Below are 21,055 nucleotides of genomic sequence, written 5' to 3'. Positions count from 1 at the left end.
TCTGTCTCCCATTTCCTCCTCTCCCTCTCTCTCTACCAGACTGCCCGGTAGTAAAAACGCAATATAAATCGACAAAAAAAATATTTAAAGGGGACCTGCATTGCTATTCCTAGCACTATTTGGGCAACTTTACACAATTCCTGTGAGTCTATGGAAGACATCTGTAAGGTTTATTTTAAAAAAAAAATCATTGTTTTATATTTCTAATGGAGTACTCAAAAGCATAATTTTCCAGCCTCAAGATTTCAGCCTGTTATGTCATCCACACAGTCTGCGAGTGGCAGAGAGAGAGAGAGAGAGAGAGAGAGAGAGAGAGAGAGAGAGAGAGAGAGAGAGAGAGAGAGAGAGAGAGAGAGAGAGAGAGAGAGAGAGAGAGAGCACTGTGTAAACACAGCTGCGTGCGACCAAGCCAGAGGTACCTCTGACAGTCTCCGCGGTGGTAGGCGAGTGCTTAGTCCACTGCACTACCCAGCCGCGGCCAATAAGGGGACATTTTCTAATTTAAAACAGAAAGTTCACACATAAGTCCCTACAATCAGTCTTCCATTCATTGTCTACGGACTGGTTCCAGGCTTTACATCTTGATTACATCATAGATTAGAGGCTTTGGTCTCTGTTTTCTAATGGAAAAGAGTTGATCCTATTAACAAAATATTAATTTAACTGTCTTTAGCTACACCATTATTTTGATGTGCAACAATTTTGATGTGTCATAGCAGGGTTAACACAGGTTTATACAATGGCATGCAAATATCTTGATTCTGATTAGATGTTAGACGTTGTTATATCGTATAACACACTCCACGTGACCCCAGAACCCGCCCACAACCAAATTACTTTTATTTTTTTTAATGACTCCGCCGTTCATTCCTTTTTCTGAATGAAACCAAGATGGCGGTCAATAATCTTTATGAATGGATGTATTGATTTCTTTATAACTACTCATTCAAAAAAGATACAGTCAACTGGAATATGTTAGTTTTTTACACATATGTTGGATTATGTAATTGGTTTGTCATGACCCATTGTCAAAACAATAATAAATCGCAGGATTTATATGAAGTGTGTTGTTAGATGGCATTCTTTGTAGCACCTCCCTCTGCCTGTTCCAGCTAAGAGGCAAAATAACAACACAGATACTTTTTTCTCAAACTGCACTATAACCGGGAATGTTACCATCAATGTAAATAAAATGTAAATAACCATAATCACCCTGCATGACTTGTCCTGCATGACTTGTTCAGTTGCATTTTGTGGGCACGGCCCATTGGATTAACTTTTTCTGTTTTTGGATCTACTTTTTTGTTTTTGAATAAATCTCCATTATACTTCAATTACTGTGTTTATTGTATAGCAATACGGTTGGGTGAATTAGGCCATTGTATAAAAGCATTAAATCACTTGGAGTTGTGTGTTATACTCATTAGATCACGCCTAGGGGGGGTCTAACACCCCCTAGGCGTGATCTAATGAGTATAACACACTCCTGCGCGTGATGTAATGCTTAACACATTGACCGCCAATAACGTTGTACGACAGGTTTGCTGGTCATGCGAATTCCGCCAAGCCACGGCGTACGCCGTTATTGAGATCATATTTCATTTTTTCGCCATGGTATTCATAATTCCACCACCCAGCCTCTGCTGAGACAGTGGGACTCTGCACAACCGTGCAGCGCTTCAATACCGCCGCCTGGTGGATGATCGGGCGAGTTACAACCGGAAATGGATCTCTGGTGATCTCGGTGCATCTGGGAAATCCGTCCGGCAGTCACATATTGTTGCGGGACTCTAGACACACATCCGTGTATATGGATCGCTGCCATAACTCAATAATCTATATGATTTGGGCGTTTATTGCGCCATACAAACCGGAAATGGATCTAGTCGATTGACGTCAAATACGTGGGATCTTTTTCCTCCAGTCTCATCGGCGAACGGTAAGAGGACAGTAATGTTACTTTCAGCTTGATTGTTTATTCTTTTCAATGCAAACCGCTCTGATCAATATATCACCCATACTACATAAAGCATTTACTGACGATCACGGAATTATAAACGACCCCCCCCCCCTTTCATCCGCGCATGATGAGTCATAACGTTTAGGATCGTATTCAGTTGGATTTTTTAATATAGCGTGTATCGCGAATAAACTGCAATCGATAATCTATATTATGCGTTTAGGCCTATAACTAGCGTTCTAGGAATTACTGCAGAAAACGATAAAAACATACTTATATTCTAGACGGTATTTTCGTATGAATCTATGAATGAAAAAGTATAACGTTCCTACATCCTGAACGATAGCTAATCGATGTTGAATGGGCCATAGTAATGTCAATTTAGCAATACAATTTAAAAAGTTATAGCCGTGCAAAGAAGGTGGACATCTCCATAGGCTTACACTGGTGGCAGTGATCATACATTGATGGATAGAAGCGTGGCAGTCAAAGTGTTAAGTACCAAATAACATTCATTGTGGTTCTGCTCAATCTAGGTGTGCCAGTGACAGGGCCCTGGTACTGTGCAGGCTGACTCAGTGACAGGGCCCTGGTACTCTGCACGTTGACTCAGTGACAGGGGCCTGGTACTGTGCAGGCTGACTCAGGGCCCTTTCTCACTCACTCTATTCGTTTCTATTTAGTTCCGTTCTGCCCGTTCCGAGATCTGATCCGAACTCCCCCCCCCCCTCTCCCCCCTCTAGTTTGTGTACACACTTCAGTCTGGGTGCGCTCTGGGTTTTGTTTACGGTTTGCGTTTTGAGCTTGTAAGCTTGCCGTAGTCGATGATGTCACGCTCGAAATGTAAACACAGTGTGTTAACACGGAGACTGGAGAATGGATGTTGATATAAAGAAACAAATAACTAATAAATATGAAGTTATATTTGAACCTCTGTTGTCAAGCCTTGTCAATATAACCCACCCCCCTTTTCTCACGAATGGAACTCTGTTGTAGAGTCCGCTTTTGATCGTTTTGCAGGGTTAACAATAACGCTAAGCTAACGGCTAACGCTAACGTTACTACATGCAACATACTAGTAACATTGCTCGCATCGATTATATTGAATGTCATTGATCTACTGGTCGACCGAAAATGTAAACGGGAATGTCTTAACACGACTGCGGACTCTGGATGTTGATATAAAATGAACAAATTGCCAATAAATATGAAGTTATATTTGAACCTCTGTTGTCAAGCCTTGTCAATATAACCCACCCCATTTTATCACGAATGGATGGTGTTGTAGAGTCCGCTTTTGAGCGTTTTGAGCGATCTACTGGTCGACCACGGCCGACTGGTTGGGCACCACTGGTCTAATAGAAATAAATGCATTCGAACAATGTATAGACATAGCAATGGCAAACAAAATTTATGACGTTATGTCAGCACCAGGCGCCACGCCCGTGAAAAGGTACAAGCTCGCAAAGCCACACCCCCCGTTCTCCCGGGACCGACCCCGAGACCACCTCTGCCAGCTGATCCCGTTCAGCGGGGGGTGAAACGATTCAGCCCCGTTTCGCACCCCAAAAGGGGTGAGTGAGAACACTGCCCCCCGTGCTCCGGGACGGTGATTCGATACAAAAGGCTGAGTGTGAAAGCCCCCTCAGTGACAGGGCCCTGGTACTCTGCAGGCTGACTCAGTGACAGGGCCCTGGTACTGTGCAGGCTGACTCAGTGACAGGGCCCTGGTACTCTGCACGCTGACTCAGTGACAGGGCCCTGGTACTCTGCACGCTGACTCAGTGACAGGGCCCTGGTACTGTGCACGCTGACTCAGTGACAGGGCCCTGGTACTCTGCATGCTGACTCAGTGACAGGGCCCTGGTACTGTGCATCCTGACTCAGTGACAGGGCCCTGGTACTGTGCACGCTGACTCAGTGACAGGGCCCTGGTACTCTGCATGCCCACTCAGTGACAGGGCCTGGTACTCTGCACGCTGACTCAGTGACAGGGCCCTGGTACTGTGCATGCCCACTCAGTGACAAGGCCTGGTACTCTGCACACTGACTCAGTGACAGGGCCTGGTACTGTGCATGTTGACTCAGTGACAGGGCCCTGGTACTCTGCACGCTGACTCAGTGACAGGGCCCTGGTACTCTGCATGCTGACTCAGTGACAGGGCCTGGTACTGTGCACGCTGACTCAGTGACAGGGCCCTGGTACTCTGCACGCTGACTCAGTGACAGGGCCCTGGTACTCTGCACGCTGACTCAGTGACAGGGCCCTGGTACTGTGCATCCTTACTCAGTGACAGGGCCCTGGTACTGTGCATCCTTACTCAGTGACAGGGCCCTGGTACTCTGCATGCCCACTCAGTGACAGGGCCTGGTACTCTGCACGCAGACTCAGTGACAGGGCCCTGGTACTGTGCATGCCCACTCAGTGACAGGGCCTGGTACTCTGCACGCTGACTCAGTGACAGGGCCTGGTACTCTGCACACTGACTCAGTGACAGGGCCCTGGTACTCTGCATGCCCACTCAGTGACAGGGCCCTGGTACTGTGCACGCTGACTCAGTGACAGGGCCCTGGTACTGTGCATGTTGACTCAGTGACAGGGCCTGGTACTGTGCACGTTGACTCAATGACAGAGGCATGCAGAGGCATGCAGAGGCATGCTGACTCAGTGACAGGGCCCTGGTACTGTCCATGTTGACTCAGTGACAGGGCCCTGGTACTGTGCAGGCTGACTCAATGACAGGGCCCTGGTACTCTGCATGCTGACTCAGTGACAGGGCCTGGTACTCTGCACGCTGACTCAGTGACAGGTCCCTGGTACTCTGCACGCTGACTCAATGACAGGGCCTGGTACTCTGCATGCTGACTCAGTGACAGGGCCCTGGTACTCTGCATGTTGACTCAGTGACAGGGCCTGGTACTCTGCATGTTGACTCAATGACAGGGCCCTGGTACTCTGCATGTTGACTCAATGACAGGGCCTGGTACTCTGCATGTTGACTCAGTGACAGGGCCCTGGTACTGTGCAGGCTGACTCAGTGACAGGGGCCTGGTACTCTGCATGCTGACTCAATGACAGGGCCTGGTACTCTGCATGTTGACTCAGTGACAGGGCCCTGGTACTCTGCATGCTGACTCAATGACAGGGCCCTGGTACTCTGCATGTTGACTCAGTGACAGGGCCCTGGTACTGTGCACGTTGACTCAGTGACAGGGCCCTGGTACTCTGCACGCTGACTCAATGACAGGGCCCTGGTACTCTGCATGTTGACTCAGTGACAGGGCCCTGGTACTGTGCAGGCTGACTCAGTGACAGGGCCCTGGTACTGTGCACGCTGACTCCAGGCTCTGGCACATCTAGATGGAGCAGAACCATAATTAATGTTATTAGTTAAACCTGTGTTTACCCCTGCTGTTCCATAGAATTATATAGGAGGTTTATTCCCTTTTAAATGCAGTAAACAAATAGTTACCCTGAGGCCTATTTGTCCATTGTGCAATCTCTACTGCACATAGCTGTCCAACACAATGTGATATATGTGCGTGTGGGTTTTACTATAATCAAAAAGACTATATACTGTAAGTAAGCCTCAATATTATCAAACTCATTGACCATCCCAGAGGCCATCGCTGAGTGATCTTTTAAGTCAGTCCTGGTGGAGGCAGATTTCACAGAGCTGTTAATATTATCATCTGATCATTGTGGATTTATCATGATTCACCCTTAGATCATTGGGACATTGAAAATACAAGCAAACAAACAAACAAATACATACATTACATATTATGCATGTACACAACAGCCACACAATAAATAAACATGCATGACCTCGCCGCCTACACGCAAACAAACACAGATACAGAAACGCAGAGACTCCGCCCCCCCTCCCCTCAGACTGCTAATAATAGAAACAACATCTGTTCCACCCGGGGTCAGCCAGGCAGCTCCCATACATGATGTGCATGTGCCGCTCCAGTCAACATGATGGGTAGATAGGCTTGCATGAACAACAACAACAATAACAAAACGTTTTCACATTTTCAATCAAAGACTTTTGAATATTTAAAAAAATAAGCTAAAACCGTACCTCTTCACCATAGCCTTTTAATACACTCCGCTGTTGATTGTACTGTAGGACTATTTTACTCTGTCCATTCTATTTTATTGCACTGCACTTAATAAAAATAATTTTACTTTACCTTTTATTGCACTGCACTGTTGCATAATTTTACTATCTACTCTATTCTACAATTTTATTGCACTGTACTATTTTACTCTGTCTATTACTTTTTATTACAGGTTCAAAACTGTCAGGTATTAACGGGTATCAAACAAGAAAGACTGTCATGCTTTAAAACTGGACTCAGGCCTAGAACTGTGCCCTGAGAGAGGGAACGGCGCCCTGAGAGGGAGGTTTGCCCTGAGTGGGAGGTTCGAAGGGTCAAAGTGGGTATCAAACAGGAGGGAAGACTGTCAAGTTTTAAACTGTGGATAACAAACTTAGAAGGTAAAGATGACTTTGAACTGTTAAACAGTAATCCAGAACTATTTTATTGCACTGTAAAAAAACTGGGATTTTATATATCTGCACTTTATGTGCACTATCTTACTCTTTTTATTATTGTCTATTTAAAACTGAATCAAACCATAAACAAGGTGGCCTGTTGGGATGTTAGATCCTAATGTGAAAAACTGTGATTTTATATGTCTGCACTTTATGTGCTAATTTTATGCCTGTGTTTTTTGTTAGAGACTTTTCCAGGAGACCTTACCCCTGCCCATTTTGACAATCTAGGATGGCTTAGAGCAGGGGTTCCCAAACGTTTCAGGCCGGGACCCAGAAAATAAGGCGTCAGAGAGCCGCGGCCCAATGCACATCGTCAGTCAGGCTTTTATTTTTTTGCCAGGCGACCGATTTTTTAAGCCAAATATCACTTCAATCAATGTGCATAATCTGTTATTTAGTTTGAAATGTTCGTTGAAATAAGTAGATTTTTAGTTTTTGTTTATTTATTAAGTTAATATAAAACCATATAGTCACATTTTAGAATACAATAGAATAGAATTTTAGAATACAACTAGAAACACTGTCCTGGCCTGCTTCTACGTTCAGTGGCCTGAAAAAAATAAATAAAAAAATAATGTTTTTTTTTTATCATCTTGCGGCCCTCCCGTGGCTGCTCGCGGCCCACATTTGGGTCGCGACCCAGACTTTGGGAACCACTGGCTTAGAGGAGACGACTGAGTACAGCAACTTGCAATGGGCCTGGTCTACAAGATACACTACACCACAAAGATACCCATGTACCTGTCGAAATACTTCCTAAAGGTCAGTGAAGTCCACAACCACAACACCAGAGAGAGTTCCACAAATCACGTTCAAACCAGATTCGGCTCAAACAAAGGGACTAAACATGTTTAGTAATTATGCCACAATAATGTGGAACGCCCTACCCACAGCCGTAAAGGAATGTGAATCCCTACCCTCCTTCAAAACCACTCTCAAAGAGCACCTACGGGTGGCTGCAATTAGAAACTGGCCCCTGTATATGTCTAAATACCCCCCCCCCCACCCAACCCCCTCTAATGTACAGTTTCTTCCCCTTCGGATATATATATTTTTATGATGTTCTCTCTTTCTTACACAGTACCGTATATTTGTATGTCTTGTATGTCATAAATGTCTTGATGAATTGGAAATGGAGTAAACAAGACAAAAGTCTTTATCTGGTCTTCATCCTCTTAGCAGTTGTTTGTATTGAGCTGTACTGTATTGTACCCATTCTGCAATCTGTTAATAAAGTTTCAATCAATCAATCAATCAATCAATCAATCAATCAATCAAAAAGACTAATCTATCCCTGCTGATGTTATCAGACCATCTGGGTGTGTAAACTGCTGATGGACCGTGGCCACAATAGGAAGCACCACTCTTTGACAAGAAAGCTGTAATTATTTTTGTGGAACCCTGCTGTTAAAAGAGCTTATCACTCACCTGGAATGACATTTTGTTATGGTTTGACACCGACCCCAAACGCAACGACACAAGAGAGTTGGATTCAGAGTTGCCAAATACAAGGGCTTGTTTATTTGGTGACTAGAATAAGTGAAACAGGGAAAGCAGGTCAACAAGAAACAGGTACAATGAACAAGGGGCAAAGTTCTGCTGCTCTGCAGCTTCTCCCGGAAGGGTAGTCTTGGGAAGCAGGAGCAGACCTCTGTACCGCTCTGCAGAATCTCACGGCGGACCTCTCAGATGTTGTGTAAGACCGAGAGAGGGAGAGAGGGAACGGGTCAGTGACAGAGCAGACTTGAAACGAGCTGGAGGACAGGGTGTTATATTCTTCGTGTTAAACAACACAGTGATGTGCAATATTCCAAAAACAGCCCAAGTGCATATCTTCATGTAAACACACAGTGAGCAAAATCCAAACACCGTCCAAATGTGAAATACTATCTTCGTGTAAACACACAGTGAGCAAAAATCCAAACACAGTCCAAATGTGAAAACAATATCTTCGTGTAAATACACAGTGAGCAAAAATCCAAACACAGTCCAAATGTGAAATAATATCTTCGTGTCAATACACAGTGGGAGGTGGAAGATCCCCAAAATATTATTCCAAAAAAGGAAAGAGCAAAAACGATAATGGCTGGGTGAGTGACTGTCTGACAAAAAGGTGGTAGACTTCAGTGTAAAGGTTACACACGAAAATCGGAAATAGGTCAAGACAGTCAATCTAGATAAACTCACCCAGACGTGCTGCGTAAAGGAACAGGAACGAAGTGGAGGCGAGCGCGCGCCACGGAGCAGGTATCCAAGCGAAGGCTTCTAGGAATTTCCTGGAGAATAGCACAGTGAAACAGAAGCAACGGGGAAAAACATCCAGCGACAAATCAAGACGAACCAACAACTTAGGGTGGGGAAAACGGGGTATAAATAATGAGGGATCGATTGATTGAAAGGCAGTGACAGCTGGGGAAAGTGATTGAAAAGCGTGGGGAAGTGAGGGAACCAATCAGCGACGTCTCAGATGACGTCAGCGGGGAGAAACGTGTGAACGAGGGAATTGAAATACTTGACAGAAAAAATGAATGAAAACAAAGCGAGGGTGGTTAAAGGAACAGAACGAGTGAGAAGGCAAGGACAGAAACCTCACAGTACCCCCCCCTCAACGGGAGCCGCCCGGCGACCAGGCCGACCCGGCTCGTCAGGATGGGCCCGATGGAAGTCGGTGATCAAGCCGGGATCCACGATGAGCTGCCGGGAGACCCAGCTACGCTCCTCAGGGCCGTAACCCTCCCAGTCCACCAGGTATTGGAATCCCCGGCCCCGCCGACGAACGCCCATCAACCGGCGGACCTGCCACTGGGGGTGACCATCCACTAGCACAGGAGGCGGTGGATCAGGAGCCGGAGGCATAAGGGGACTGAGGGAGACGGGCTTAACCCGGGAGACATGGAACACGGGGTGGATGTGCATGGATGCAGGAAGCTTCAGGCGCAGGGCCGCCGGACTGAGTACCTTCAGGACCTCGAAAGGACCGACGAAGCGAGGGTTGAGCTTCTTGGCCGAGGACCGTAGCGGGAGGTCCTTCGCGGAGAGCCACACCCTCTGCCCAGGGCGGTAAGTCGGCGCGGGAACCCGGCGCCGGTCGGCACCACGACAGGCGCGCTCAGATGTCCGGAGCAGCGCGGTCCTGGTGATCTCCCAAACGCGACGGCAGCGGTCGAGGTGGACCTGCACGGAGGGAACTGCCACTTCCGTCTCCAGTGCGGGAAAAAGAGGAGGCTGGTAGCCTAGGGAGGCCTCAAAGGGGGAGAGGCCGGTGGCGGAACTGACCATTGAGTTGATCGAGTATTCAACCCAGGGAAGGAAACGACTCCAGGATGCCGGCCTCTCGGCTGCCACACACCGAAGAGCAGACTCCACGCTCTGGTTCATCCTCTCCGTCTGCCCGTTTGTCTGGGGATGGTAGCCGGAGGAGAGACTGACCGTTGCCCCCAATCCCTTGCAGAAAGCCCGCCAAACCTGGGAGGTGAACTGGGGCCCCCGGTCAGAGACGATGTCCTGGGGGAAACCGTGAAGGCGGAACACGTGGTGCGTCAGGAGGTCCGCCGTCTCGGCTGCTGAGGGAAGTTTGGAGAGGGCCACGAGGTGGACCCCCTTGCTGAATCGATCCACCACGGTCAGAAGGCAGGTGTTCCCCTGGGAGGAGGGTAGTCCAGTGACGAAGTCGAGCGCCACATGTGACCACGGACGGCTTGGAACGGGAAGTGGCTGCAAGAGCCCGGAGGGTGCCTGGTGAGAGGCCTTGCTGCGGGCACAGACCGCGCAGGCCAATACGAACTCCTTGACGTCGTTTCGCATGGTGGGCCACCAGAAACGACGAGCCAGGAAGGAGAACGTGCGATGGACGCCTGGGTGGCAGGCGAACCGGCTGGTATGGCCCCACAGCAGTACCTGGGACCGGACAGAGTCAGGGACGAAGAGACGGCTCCTAGGGACGTTGCTTGGAGCACGTTGGAAGCGTAGGGCACGCCTCACCACACCCTCGATGCCCAAGGTGATGACTCCAACCACTCGGGCCTCCGGGATGATGGGAGATGGGTCCTCAGAGGGTGGAGCCCCCTTGGAGTGCATCCGGGACAGGGAGTCGGCCTTCGTGTTGCGGGAACCGGGGCGGAAGGTCAGCGAGAAGTCGAACCGACTGAGGAAACTGGCCCATCTCGCCTGCCGACCGTTGAGGCGCCTGGAAGCGCGGATGAACGTTAGGTTCTTGTGGTCCGTCCAGATGGTAAAAGGCTCCTCGGCACCCTCTAGCCAATGACGCCACTCCTCCAGAGCCGCCACGACCGCCAGTAGCTCCCGATTGCCGGTGTCGTAGTTCCTCTCGGCGGGGAGGAAGCGACGCGAGTAGAAGGCGCAAGGATGTACCTTCTGGTCGGAAGGAGAACGCTGGGATAGGACAGCGCCCAGGCCAGAATCCGAGGCGTCCACCTCCACGATGAACTGTCTCTTGGGGTCAGGGTGGAGCAGGATAGGAGCGGAAGTGAACCTTCTCTTGAGGGAGCGGAACGCAGCGCATGCCGCTGGGGACCAGTCGAACGGCAGAGCGGGGGAGGTCAGCTTGGTAAGAGGCTCCGCCACTTGGCTGTAGTTCCGGATGAACCTTCGGTAGAAGTTTGCGAACCCGAGGAAACTCTGTAGCTCCTTCCGAGTGGTGGGTTCCGGCCAATCCTCCACAGCCTGGATCTTGCGAGGATCCGCTCGGGTCAAGCCCTTCTCCACGATGAAGCCCAGGTAGTCGACGGAGTTGGAGTGGAAACGGCACTTCTCCGCCTTGACGACGAGCCGATTGTGGAGGAGGCGCTCCAGCACCCGGCGGACATGCAGGATGTGTTCCTCGAGGGTCCTGGAAAAGATAAGAATGTCGTCCAGGTACACCACCACGAACACCTCCAGCATGTCACGGAGGACATCGTTCATGAGTGCCTGGAATACCGCCGGGGCGTTGGTGAGACCGAACGGCATCACAAGGTACTCATAGTGGCCCCTGGGGGTCTTGAAGGCGGTCTTCCATTCATCGCCCTCACGGATACGGACAAGATGATAGGCACTTCGGAGATCCAGCTTGGTGAAGAACGAGGCCTGGGTCAGTGGCTCGAAGGTGGAGCTCATGAGAGGTAGGGGGTATTTGTTCTTGATGGTGATCTCGTTGAGCTGACGATAGTCGATGCAGGGTCGCAGGTCCCCATCCTTCTTTCCAACAAAGAAGAACCCGGCCGCCACCGGGGAGGAGGAAGGCCGAATGAGTCCTGCTTCCAATGACTCAGAGATGTAGAGATCCATCGCCTTCTTCTCCGGGGCAGTCAGACTGTAGAGGCGGCTGCCGGGAAGGGGAGCCCCTTGGCGGAGGTTGATGGCGCAGTCATAGGGGCGGTGAGGTGGAAGGGACTGAGCCCTGGTTTTACTGAATACCTCCATGAGGTCGTGGTACTCGGGAGGAACGGACGAGGGATCCGGGGGCAACTCACCAGCCGGTCTCCGGGGCGGGGGACAAGACGCCGCCTGTAGACAGCGGGCGTGACAGGAGGAGCTCCAGCCCCTGATGGTACCGGAGGCCCAGGCGATGTGGGGCTCGTGCAGCGCGAGCCAGGGCCTACCCAGGACCACCGGGACAAGGGGGGATTGGGTAATGAGGAACTGGATCCTCTCTACGTGGTTCCCAGCAATGGTCAGCAAGACTGGGCCGGTCCGTTGAGAGATGTCGGCCAGGCGGTGTTGGTCCAACGAAAAGATCTCCAAGGGCCTCACAAGGGCCTCAAGAGGTATGTTGGCTTGGGTGGCAAACTCGAAGTCGAGGAAGTTCTCGTCTGCCCCAGAGTCGATGAGGGCCTCCACCGTGGCACGTTGGTCCCCCCAGGCCAGGGTGACGCTCAACAGATGGTCAGGTGGTGCGCGGCGCTGGGAATGGGAAAAACGGCTCACCAGGATCTCCCGGGGTCTTGGTGAGCCCGATCTTTTGGCCGGGTAGGGCAGTCGGCGATACGGTGTCCCGCACCTCCGCAGTAGAGGCAGAGACCGGACCTGAGCCTTGCCTGACGCTCCGCCTGGCTCAGATGAGAGCGTCCCAGCTGCATGGGTTCCTCCTCGCGCACCGGACGGGGAAGCCTGTTACCCACAGTAGTGTTGGGGACGGGGCGTCCAGGAGTCCGGGGTGCTTCAGGAGGTGACAGTCGGGCCCTCTCGCGCCTTCTCTCCAGGAGGCGTCCGTCAATACGGATGACAAGGCTAAACAGCTCCTCGAGGGAGTCGGGCACCTCCCTGGTAGCGAGCTGGTCCCGGACTGCGTCACTGAGCCCCCTTATGAAGGTTAGGCGAAGAGCAGGTTCGTTCCATCCGCTCTCCACCGCCGCCAGTCGAAACTCCATGACATAGTCCGTCACCCTGCTGCTCCCTTGCCGGAAGGTCCCCAACCGGGCTCCAGGGTCCAGACCTCGGGCTGGATGGTGGAACACTCTGCGGAGCTCCGCCACGAAGTCTGGGTAGGAGAACAAAAAATCTGCTTCCATTGCCCAGGAGGATGTGACCCACTGGGCAGCATGGCCTGAAAGTAGGTTGGTTATATAAGCCACTCGGGACCCATGAGCTGAAAAACGGCTTGGCTGATGACGGAAAACCAACTCACATTGCATGATGAATGTGGCACACTCCTCGGGATTACCGTCAAACAGCCGTGGGACGGAGAGAAGGGGTTCCCGAGGTGCGAGATCTGCTGGGGCTGCGGGGAATGTTCCTGGAGGGTGTGAGAGATGAAAAGTATTAACGGCGTCGCCCAGCGAGTTAAGCTGGGCGAGAATCTCGGACTGTTGTCCCGCCATAGCGGCCATTGAACCCTGCATAGGCAGGACCTGGTCCCTTAGGTTCTGCACCGCAGCCGCAGCCCGCTCTAGTTGGAGACCGTGATCCCTGGTCAACTCGACTTGAAATGCAAGTGCGGTTCTGACCCCCTCTGTGTCGGCTGGGGTCGTCATGGTTGGTTCGTAATGTTATGGTTTGACACCGACCCCAAACGCAACGACACAAGAGAGTTGGATTCAGAGTTGCCAAATACAAGGGCTTGTTTATTTGGTGACTAGAATAAGTGAAACAGGGAAAGCAGGTCAACAAGAAACAGGTACAATGAACAAGGGGCAAAGTTCTGCTGCTCTGCAGCTTCTCCCGGAAGGGTAGTCTTGGGAAGCAGGAGCAGACCTCTGTACCGCTCTGCAGAATCTCACAGCGGACCTCTCAGATGTTGTGTAAGACCGAGAGAGGGAGAGAGGGAACGGGTCAGTGACAGAGCAGACTTGAAACGAGCTGGAGGACAGGGTGTTATATTCTTCGTGTTAAACAACACAGTGATGTGCAATATTCCAAAAACAGCCCAAGTGCATATCTTCATGTAAACACACAGTGAGCAAAATCCAAACACCGTCCAAATGTGAAATACTATCTTCGTGTAAACACACAGTGAGCAAAAATCCAAACACAGTCCAAATGTGAAAACAATATCTTCGTGTAAATACACAGTGAGCAAAAATCCAAACACAGTCCAAATGTGAAATAATATCTTCGTGTCAATACACAGTGGGAGGTGGAAGATCCCCAAAATATTATTCCAAAAAAGGAAAGAGCAAAAACGATAATGGCTGGGTGAGTGACTGTCTGACAAAAAGGTGGTAGACTTCAGTGTAAAGGTTACACACGAAAATCGGAAATAGGTCAAGACAGTCAATCTAGATAAACTCACCCAGACGTGCTGCGTAAAGGAACAGGAACGAAGTGGAGGCGAGCGCGCGCCACGGAGCAGGTATCCAAGCGAAGGCTTCTAGGAATTTCCTGGAGAATAGCACAGTGAAACAGAAGCAACGGGGAAAAACATCCAGCGACAAATCAAGACGAACCAACAACTTAGGGTGGGGAAAACGGGGTATAAATAATGAGGGATCGATTGATTGAAAGGCAGTGACAGCTGGGGAAAGTGATTGAAAAGCGTGGGGAAGTGAGGGAACCAATCAGCGACGTCTCAGATGACGTCAGCGGGGAGAAACGTGTGAACGAGGGAATTGAAATACTTGACAGAAAAAATGAATGAAAACAAAGCGAGGGTGGTTAAAGGAACAGAACGAGTGAGAAGGCAAGGACAGAAACCTCACACATTTCCTAATATTAGGTAACAAACTATTTCAAAGTAATATTTAAACGCAAATTTGCAATAGCTGCAACCTTTTGGGCGATAGGCCACTCCTGTTGCCACACCCCCTCTTAGGCAATTGGACACACACGCACAATTTGACGTACATACCTCCTAGGGCGAAACCTGTAGCCGCTAGAGAGTGGAGACATTTTTGTGGACCAACCAACCAACAGCAGAATGACCTATAGAGCTGCTGGTCGCAGCTAAAAATGCTAGCTGGTTTCATACCCCATTATTGCATACCCTACAGAGAAAAACACTTTCAGATTATCGAAATAAGCACTAGCATAAGACCGATTCTGAAATATATTAGCGGTACATTGTAAAGTTGTTTCAAGTGCAATATTTGGCAGAAAATGTGTTTATATGCGATATGATGTGTTTAGATATGCAAGTCAGGTTAAGTAGCAGAGGGGTCATGAACAAAAAAAGTGTTGCTATGTTACAGGCAGCCATGTTGGAAGACAGAGAACTACACAAACATTCCATGCAAGGCCTCTATTGCTTCCCCTTAATGATGCCACAATGGAAACACAAGCAATGAGTTACCTTTGATTAATCAATTAGCTATGCTTTTTGGAGCCAGGAACACTAATTACCTAATATCCCGCAGTTTGTGAATGTTTTTCACTCTTGAGTGTGGGGTAGCCACGTAGGGAAGGAAATAATTAATAAAAACATTTTATGTGTTACTACACCCACCAAAAACTGTGTTCAATACAAGGGAAGAAAGACGTGCTCAAAAATTAATAATGCTCATATTGGGATTCCTTTCCACTCAGGAAAGAAATCCCAACATGATCACAACATACTATAAAAGCAAATTGGTCACAGTGTGAATATGGCCAATGCCACAATGTTTTCCTCCAACATTTTAAATGTTATTCGGGAGCTTATTCAAGGTGTATAGCCTAACTGAAAATAAGTCCAACCTTGTCTAGGAGGCATACCTTTACAATCCATTCTGCATGTCCTGTCTCCGTGGTGATGGGAGGTCTCTCCTCCACTCTGTTGTTCTTCCTCTCTGCTAGTACGTCGTCGTCTGTCCTTTGACCTCCCACGGACCCTCTGCTTGACCTCCGCTCTCTCAGCAATGACGACTGTCCCACCGTGCGAGGACACACTCTCCAAGCTCTCCGACTTCCACAGTACCTCTGCAGGCTTTGCTGGCTCCTCCTCCCTCTGCTCATACCTGTCCAGGTAACACTCCAGACTGTCTGAGTGCTTGAATTCTGAAAGAGCTTCGTTCTCATCCACCACCACACTGCCTGTATCGCTTCTGGTCCCTGCAGGGTCTGTTGTCTTGGGCCTCTGAGGCTCTGCGACTGCTGCTGTTTGAGTGAAGTCCTTCAAAGGCAACGAAGAGGAGATGTTACAAGACCCCGCTCCATTTAATGGCAGGGTCTCTGGACGTGCTACTCTCCAGAAGCCCTTTGGTGGCGCCCAGTGCCTGGATGATGAGGAAGATGTGGAGGAGGAGGTAGTGAAGACAGAGGTGGTGGCCAAGGAAGAGGAAGGAGGTGGTTGTGGGGCAGTCGCTGGGTCATCCTTGCTTCTGCTAGGGTTGTCAGACAGGAGGTTCTCCAGGCTGGCTCCCTCCCCTAGACCCCGAGACTGACCTGACATACTGCTGACCTGGCCTCGCATCCCTCCTCTTTCAACCCCCTCTGCCCCTTTTCCCATGGCTCCCTGCTCCCCTTGTGTTTCAGCCGGGGGGCTGTGGATCTCTAGTCTGACTTGCACCTCCACCTCCTCCTCCTCTTCCTCACTGCTGCTCAAATCCCTCACAGGGCCTGATCGACAAGGGGGTGTGGGAGGGGACACCTTCCCCTTGCCTCTGCCCCTTTGTCTTAGAAGCACCTGAGATGAAGTCTGCCCCACCGACTGGGCCAGTGGGACCTCTGTGTTGAATTTCTCCCTATCTCTCTCCCTTCCTCTTTGCCTCCTCTGAGTGAGCGCCTTTACCTTGGTGTGCAGCGCGTGCACAGCTGAGCCCTGGGGAGGAGGCGACGAGGAGCATGAGAACTGCGAGAGTGAGCCAGGCTCGGGGATGGGGAAAGAAAAGAGGCCCCAGGTGTAGGGTAGCCCAGAGGATGGAGGTGAACTGGCTGGGGTAGACTTTCCTTTGATGTCATCCACCACCCTCTCTTCCTCCATTGGCTGACCAAGCACAGGACACAAGTCTGGATGGAGCCTAGATAGAACATAAAGTGTCCCCATTATCACACACAAATAGCCTTTTTTATCTATTTTTTTCTTCTTCAATTCAAAGTTTTAGATAACTATTACTGACTCGTTGATGCTGATATTGTTTCTGTACCATACAGTATAGGCCTGTTGGACTGGTCCATAATGTGGACTCAGCCATTCAGCCTTTTATCCAATGATTATTGCACATGTGCACAGGGTAATCCTTTGGAATGAGAATGAAGCAATGGCTTGCTGCGGAAGCCCTTAGAGTTGACCGCCCAGGATAAACAATATCAGATTGTTTTTGTATAATCAGGAAAATAATAATTCACACCAAATAAAACTCGAAACAGCATATTCTGATACATTTTACAAGTATAAATGCTATGTTTAATTCATTATTTATACATTTTACATAATTTCAGATTTAAATCGCTAATGTATACCTCGATTAACTGATATAACACTGATATAACTACGGAAAATAATAATAACAAAACATGAATATCATAATCCAGTTTGCAGAGTTTGCTGAACAGACCACACAACACATCCAGGAAAGCTGAACAAACAAACAAAATACACACTGTGACATCCCTACCTTGACGGATAATGAAGTTGATATCCTATTTTGACACAAACGTCCAGAGTTTGAGATCATGAAAAGTCATGTTCGGTGTCAAAATCCATCCAAATGAGCGCGACCACTAAACCGCCTAATAGCCTGTATATAGACTATAGATGCTGACTCCCAGTCCAGTCAGAGAACCGGCGAACTCTCCACGATGATGATTGGTCCGGTAAGTAATCCCTTCAGAAATCAGATGGATTAGACAAAAAATGGAAATACAAAAAATCCGTGTTTTAATTTCGTCCTTGCCTCGCACACTAAACTGAAGCCCTCGGTTGCATAAGTGAATGCAGAACGTCCTCCGCGAAGTTGCGCGAACTGGCTAAACCTGCACACAAATGCCTATCTGGGAAGAAGGGAGAGAGAGATTGAGAGAGGGGGGGGGTATATCCTTTTTAATTATAAACAACCAGTACCCCCACCATTCTGATTGACAAGCTAAAAGCAATTGGTTTTGATAGTTTATCAGTGAGCTGGATACAATCCTACCTGGAGGGGAGGGAACAGATGGTGGAAGTAAACGGTACCCTATCCCCCCCCCTCACAGTGAGCTGTGGTGTTCCACAAGGAAGCATACTAGGACCGCTACTATTCCTAATTTATGCAAATGACATGTCGTCAGCTTGTGACTGCAACTTGTTCCTGTTTGCGGACGACTCAGCCCTGCTGGTCTCTGACAAGAACAAGTTACAGGTTGAAAAAGCCCTCAGCTCGGAACTAGGCAAAATCTGCATATGGCTCGCCGACAACAAACTATCATTACACATGGGCAAAACAGAGTCCATTCTCTTCGGTTCAAATAACAAACTCAGCAAGACTGACGGCTTCTCGGTTACAGTGGGTGACAATATTGTCACAAGGAAAGATGAAATTACCTACCTGGGTTCCATCCTAGAGGCTAATCTTTCCTGTGACAAAATGGCATCCAATGTAATAAAAAAAGTCAACCAACGAACGCGATTCTTGTACCGGATCTCCTCTCTGGTAAACAAGAATACCCTGAAGACTCTAGCAGGAGCACTCATTCAAGGGTACTACGACTATGCTTGCACCTCATGGTACCAAAGCACCTCAAAGGCACTAAAAAACAAATTACAAACATCTCAAAACAAGCTAGTCAGACTACTACTTGACCTGACTCCTAGAACCCACCTCACCCCTGCCCACTTTGACAACCTAGGATGGCTTAGAGTAGACGACAGAGTACAGCAACTTGCAATGGGCCTGGTCTACAAGATACACTACGCGACCAAGGTACCCATGTACATGTCAAAATACTTCCCAAAGGTCAGTGAATACCACGATCACAACACCAGAGGGAGCTCCACAAATCATGTAAAACCCAGATTCGGCTCAAACAAGGGACTAAACACGTTTCGCAATTATGCCACATCAATGTGGAACGCCCTGCCTAAAGCTGTAAAGGAATGTGAATCACTACCCACCTTCAAAAACACTCTCAAAAAACACCTACGTGAGACTGCAATTCGAAACTGGCCCCTACAAATGTCCTAACCTAGTTGTACAGTAAATGACCAAGTAAGGCTTTGTCAACATTCCAATGTACAGTGTAAAATGTGTATGTGTCCCCTACCCAACCCCCCCCCCCCCCCCCCCCCCCACCTCCAATGTACAGCCCTCACCCAACCCACCCAACCCCACCCCACCAACCTCCTCCAATGTACAGTTTCTACGCCAAATGTATATACACTCCTTTTCTGGACACTTTTGTATCACAAACAGTACTGTATTTGCAAATCTGATATGTCATAAATGTATAGATGTAGCAGTACTGTCTATCTGTATGTCATGTATGTCATATATGTTATGATGAATTGAAAATGGGGGACCCTGGTGGAAACAAGACGAAAGTCTTTCTCTGGTCTGCATCCCCTTAACAATTGTATGTATTGAGATGTACTGTACTGTACCCATTCTGCAATCTGTTAATAAACTTTTCAATCAATCAATCAAAACATCATATCACTATCTAGCCTTCTCTACTTGAACGACCACATCAAACAAGAGGTGGACGCGGGCAAATACTGCGGCATGGTCATGCTGGACCTACAAAAGGCCTTCGACACTGTCAATCACACCATTCTGATTGACAAGCTAAAAGCCATTGGTTTTGATAGTTTATCAGTGAGCTGGATACAATCCTACCTGGAGGGGAGGGAACAGATGGTGGAAGTAAACGGTACCCTATCCCCCCCCCCTCACAGTGAGCTGTGGTGTTCCACAAGGAAGCATACTAGGACCGCTACTATTCCTAATTTATGCAAATGACATGTCGTCAGCTTGTGACTGCAACTTGTTCCTGTTTGCGGACGACTCAGCCCTGCTGGTCTCTGACAAGAACAAGTTACAGGTTGAAAAAGCCCTCAGCTCGGAACTAGGCAAAATCTGCATATGGCTCGCCGACAATAAACTATCATTACACATGGGCAAAACAGAGTCCATTCTCTTCGGTTCAAATAACAAACTCAGCAAGACCGACGGCTTCTCGGTTGCAGTGGGTGACAATATTATCACAAGGAAAGATGAAATTACCTACCTGGGTTCCATCCTAGAGGCTAATCTTTCCTGTGACAAAATGGCATCCAATGTAATAAAAAAAGTCAACCAACGAACGCGATTCTTGTACCGGATCTCCTCTCTGGTAAACAAGAATACCCTGAAGACTCTAGCAGGAGCACTCATTCAAGGGTACTACGACTATGCTTGCACCTCATGGTACCAAAGCACCTCAAAGGCACTAAAAAACAAATTACAAACATCTCAAAACAAGCTAGTCAGACTACTGCTTGACCTAACTCCTAGAACCCACCTCACCCCTGCCCACTTTGACAACCTAGGATGGCTTAGAGTAGACGGCAGAGTACAGCAACTTGCAATGGGCCTGGTCTACAAGATACACTACGCGACCAAGGTACCCATGTACATGTCAAAATACTTCCCAAAGGTCAGTGAATACCACGATCACAACACCAGAGGGAGCTCCACAAATCATGTAAAACCCAGATTCGGCTCAAACAAGGGACTAAACACGTTTCGCAATTATGCCACATCAATGTGGAACGCCCTACCTAAAGCTGTAAAGGAATGTGAATCACTACCCACTTTCAAAAACACTCTCAAAAAACACCTACGTGAGACTGCAATTCGAAACTGGCCCCTACAAATGTCCTAACCCAGTTGTACAGTAAATGACCAAGTAAGGCGTTGTCAGTATTCCAATGTACAGTGTAAAATGTGTGTGTGTCCCCTACCCAACCCCCCCCCCCCCACCTCCAATGTACAGCCCTCACCCAACCCACCCAACCCCACCCCACCCACCCAACCTCCTCCAATGTACAGTTTCTACGCCAAATGTATATACACTCTTTTTCTGGACACTTTTGTATCACAAACAGTACTGTATTTGCAAATCTGATATGTCATAAATGTATAGATGTAGCAGTACTGTCTATCTGTATGTCATGTATGTCATATATGTTATGATTAATTGAAAATGGGGGACCCTGATG

This window comes from Notolepis coatsorum (genome assembly GCF_963971535.1).
Source record: "Notolepis coatsorum genome assembly, chromosome: 13".
Taxonomy (NCBI): domain Eukaryota; kingdom Metazoa; phylum Chordata; class Actinopteri; order Aulopiformes; family Paralepididae; genus Notolepis; species Notolepis coatsorum.
Note: the sequence above shows the minus strand (reverse complement) of the source record.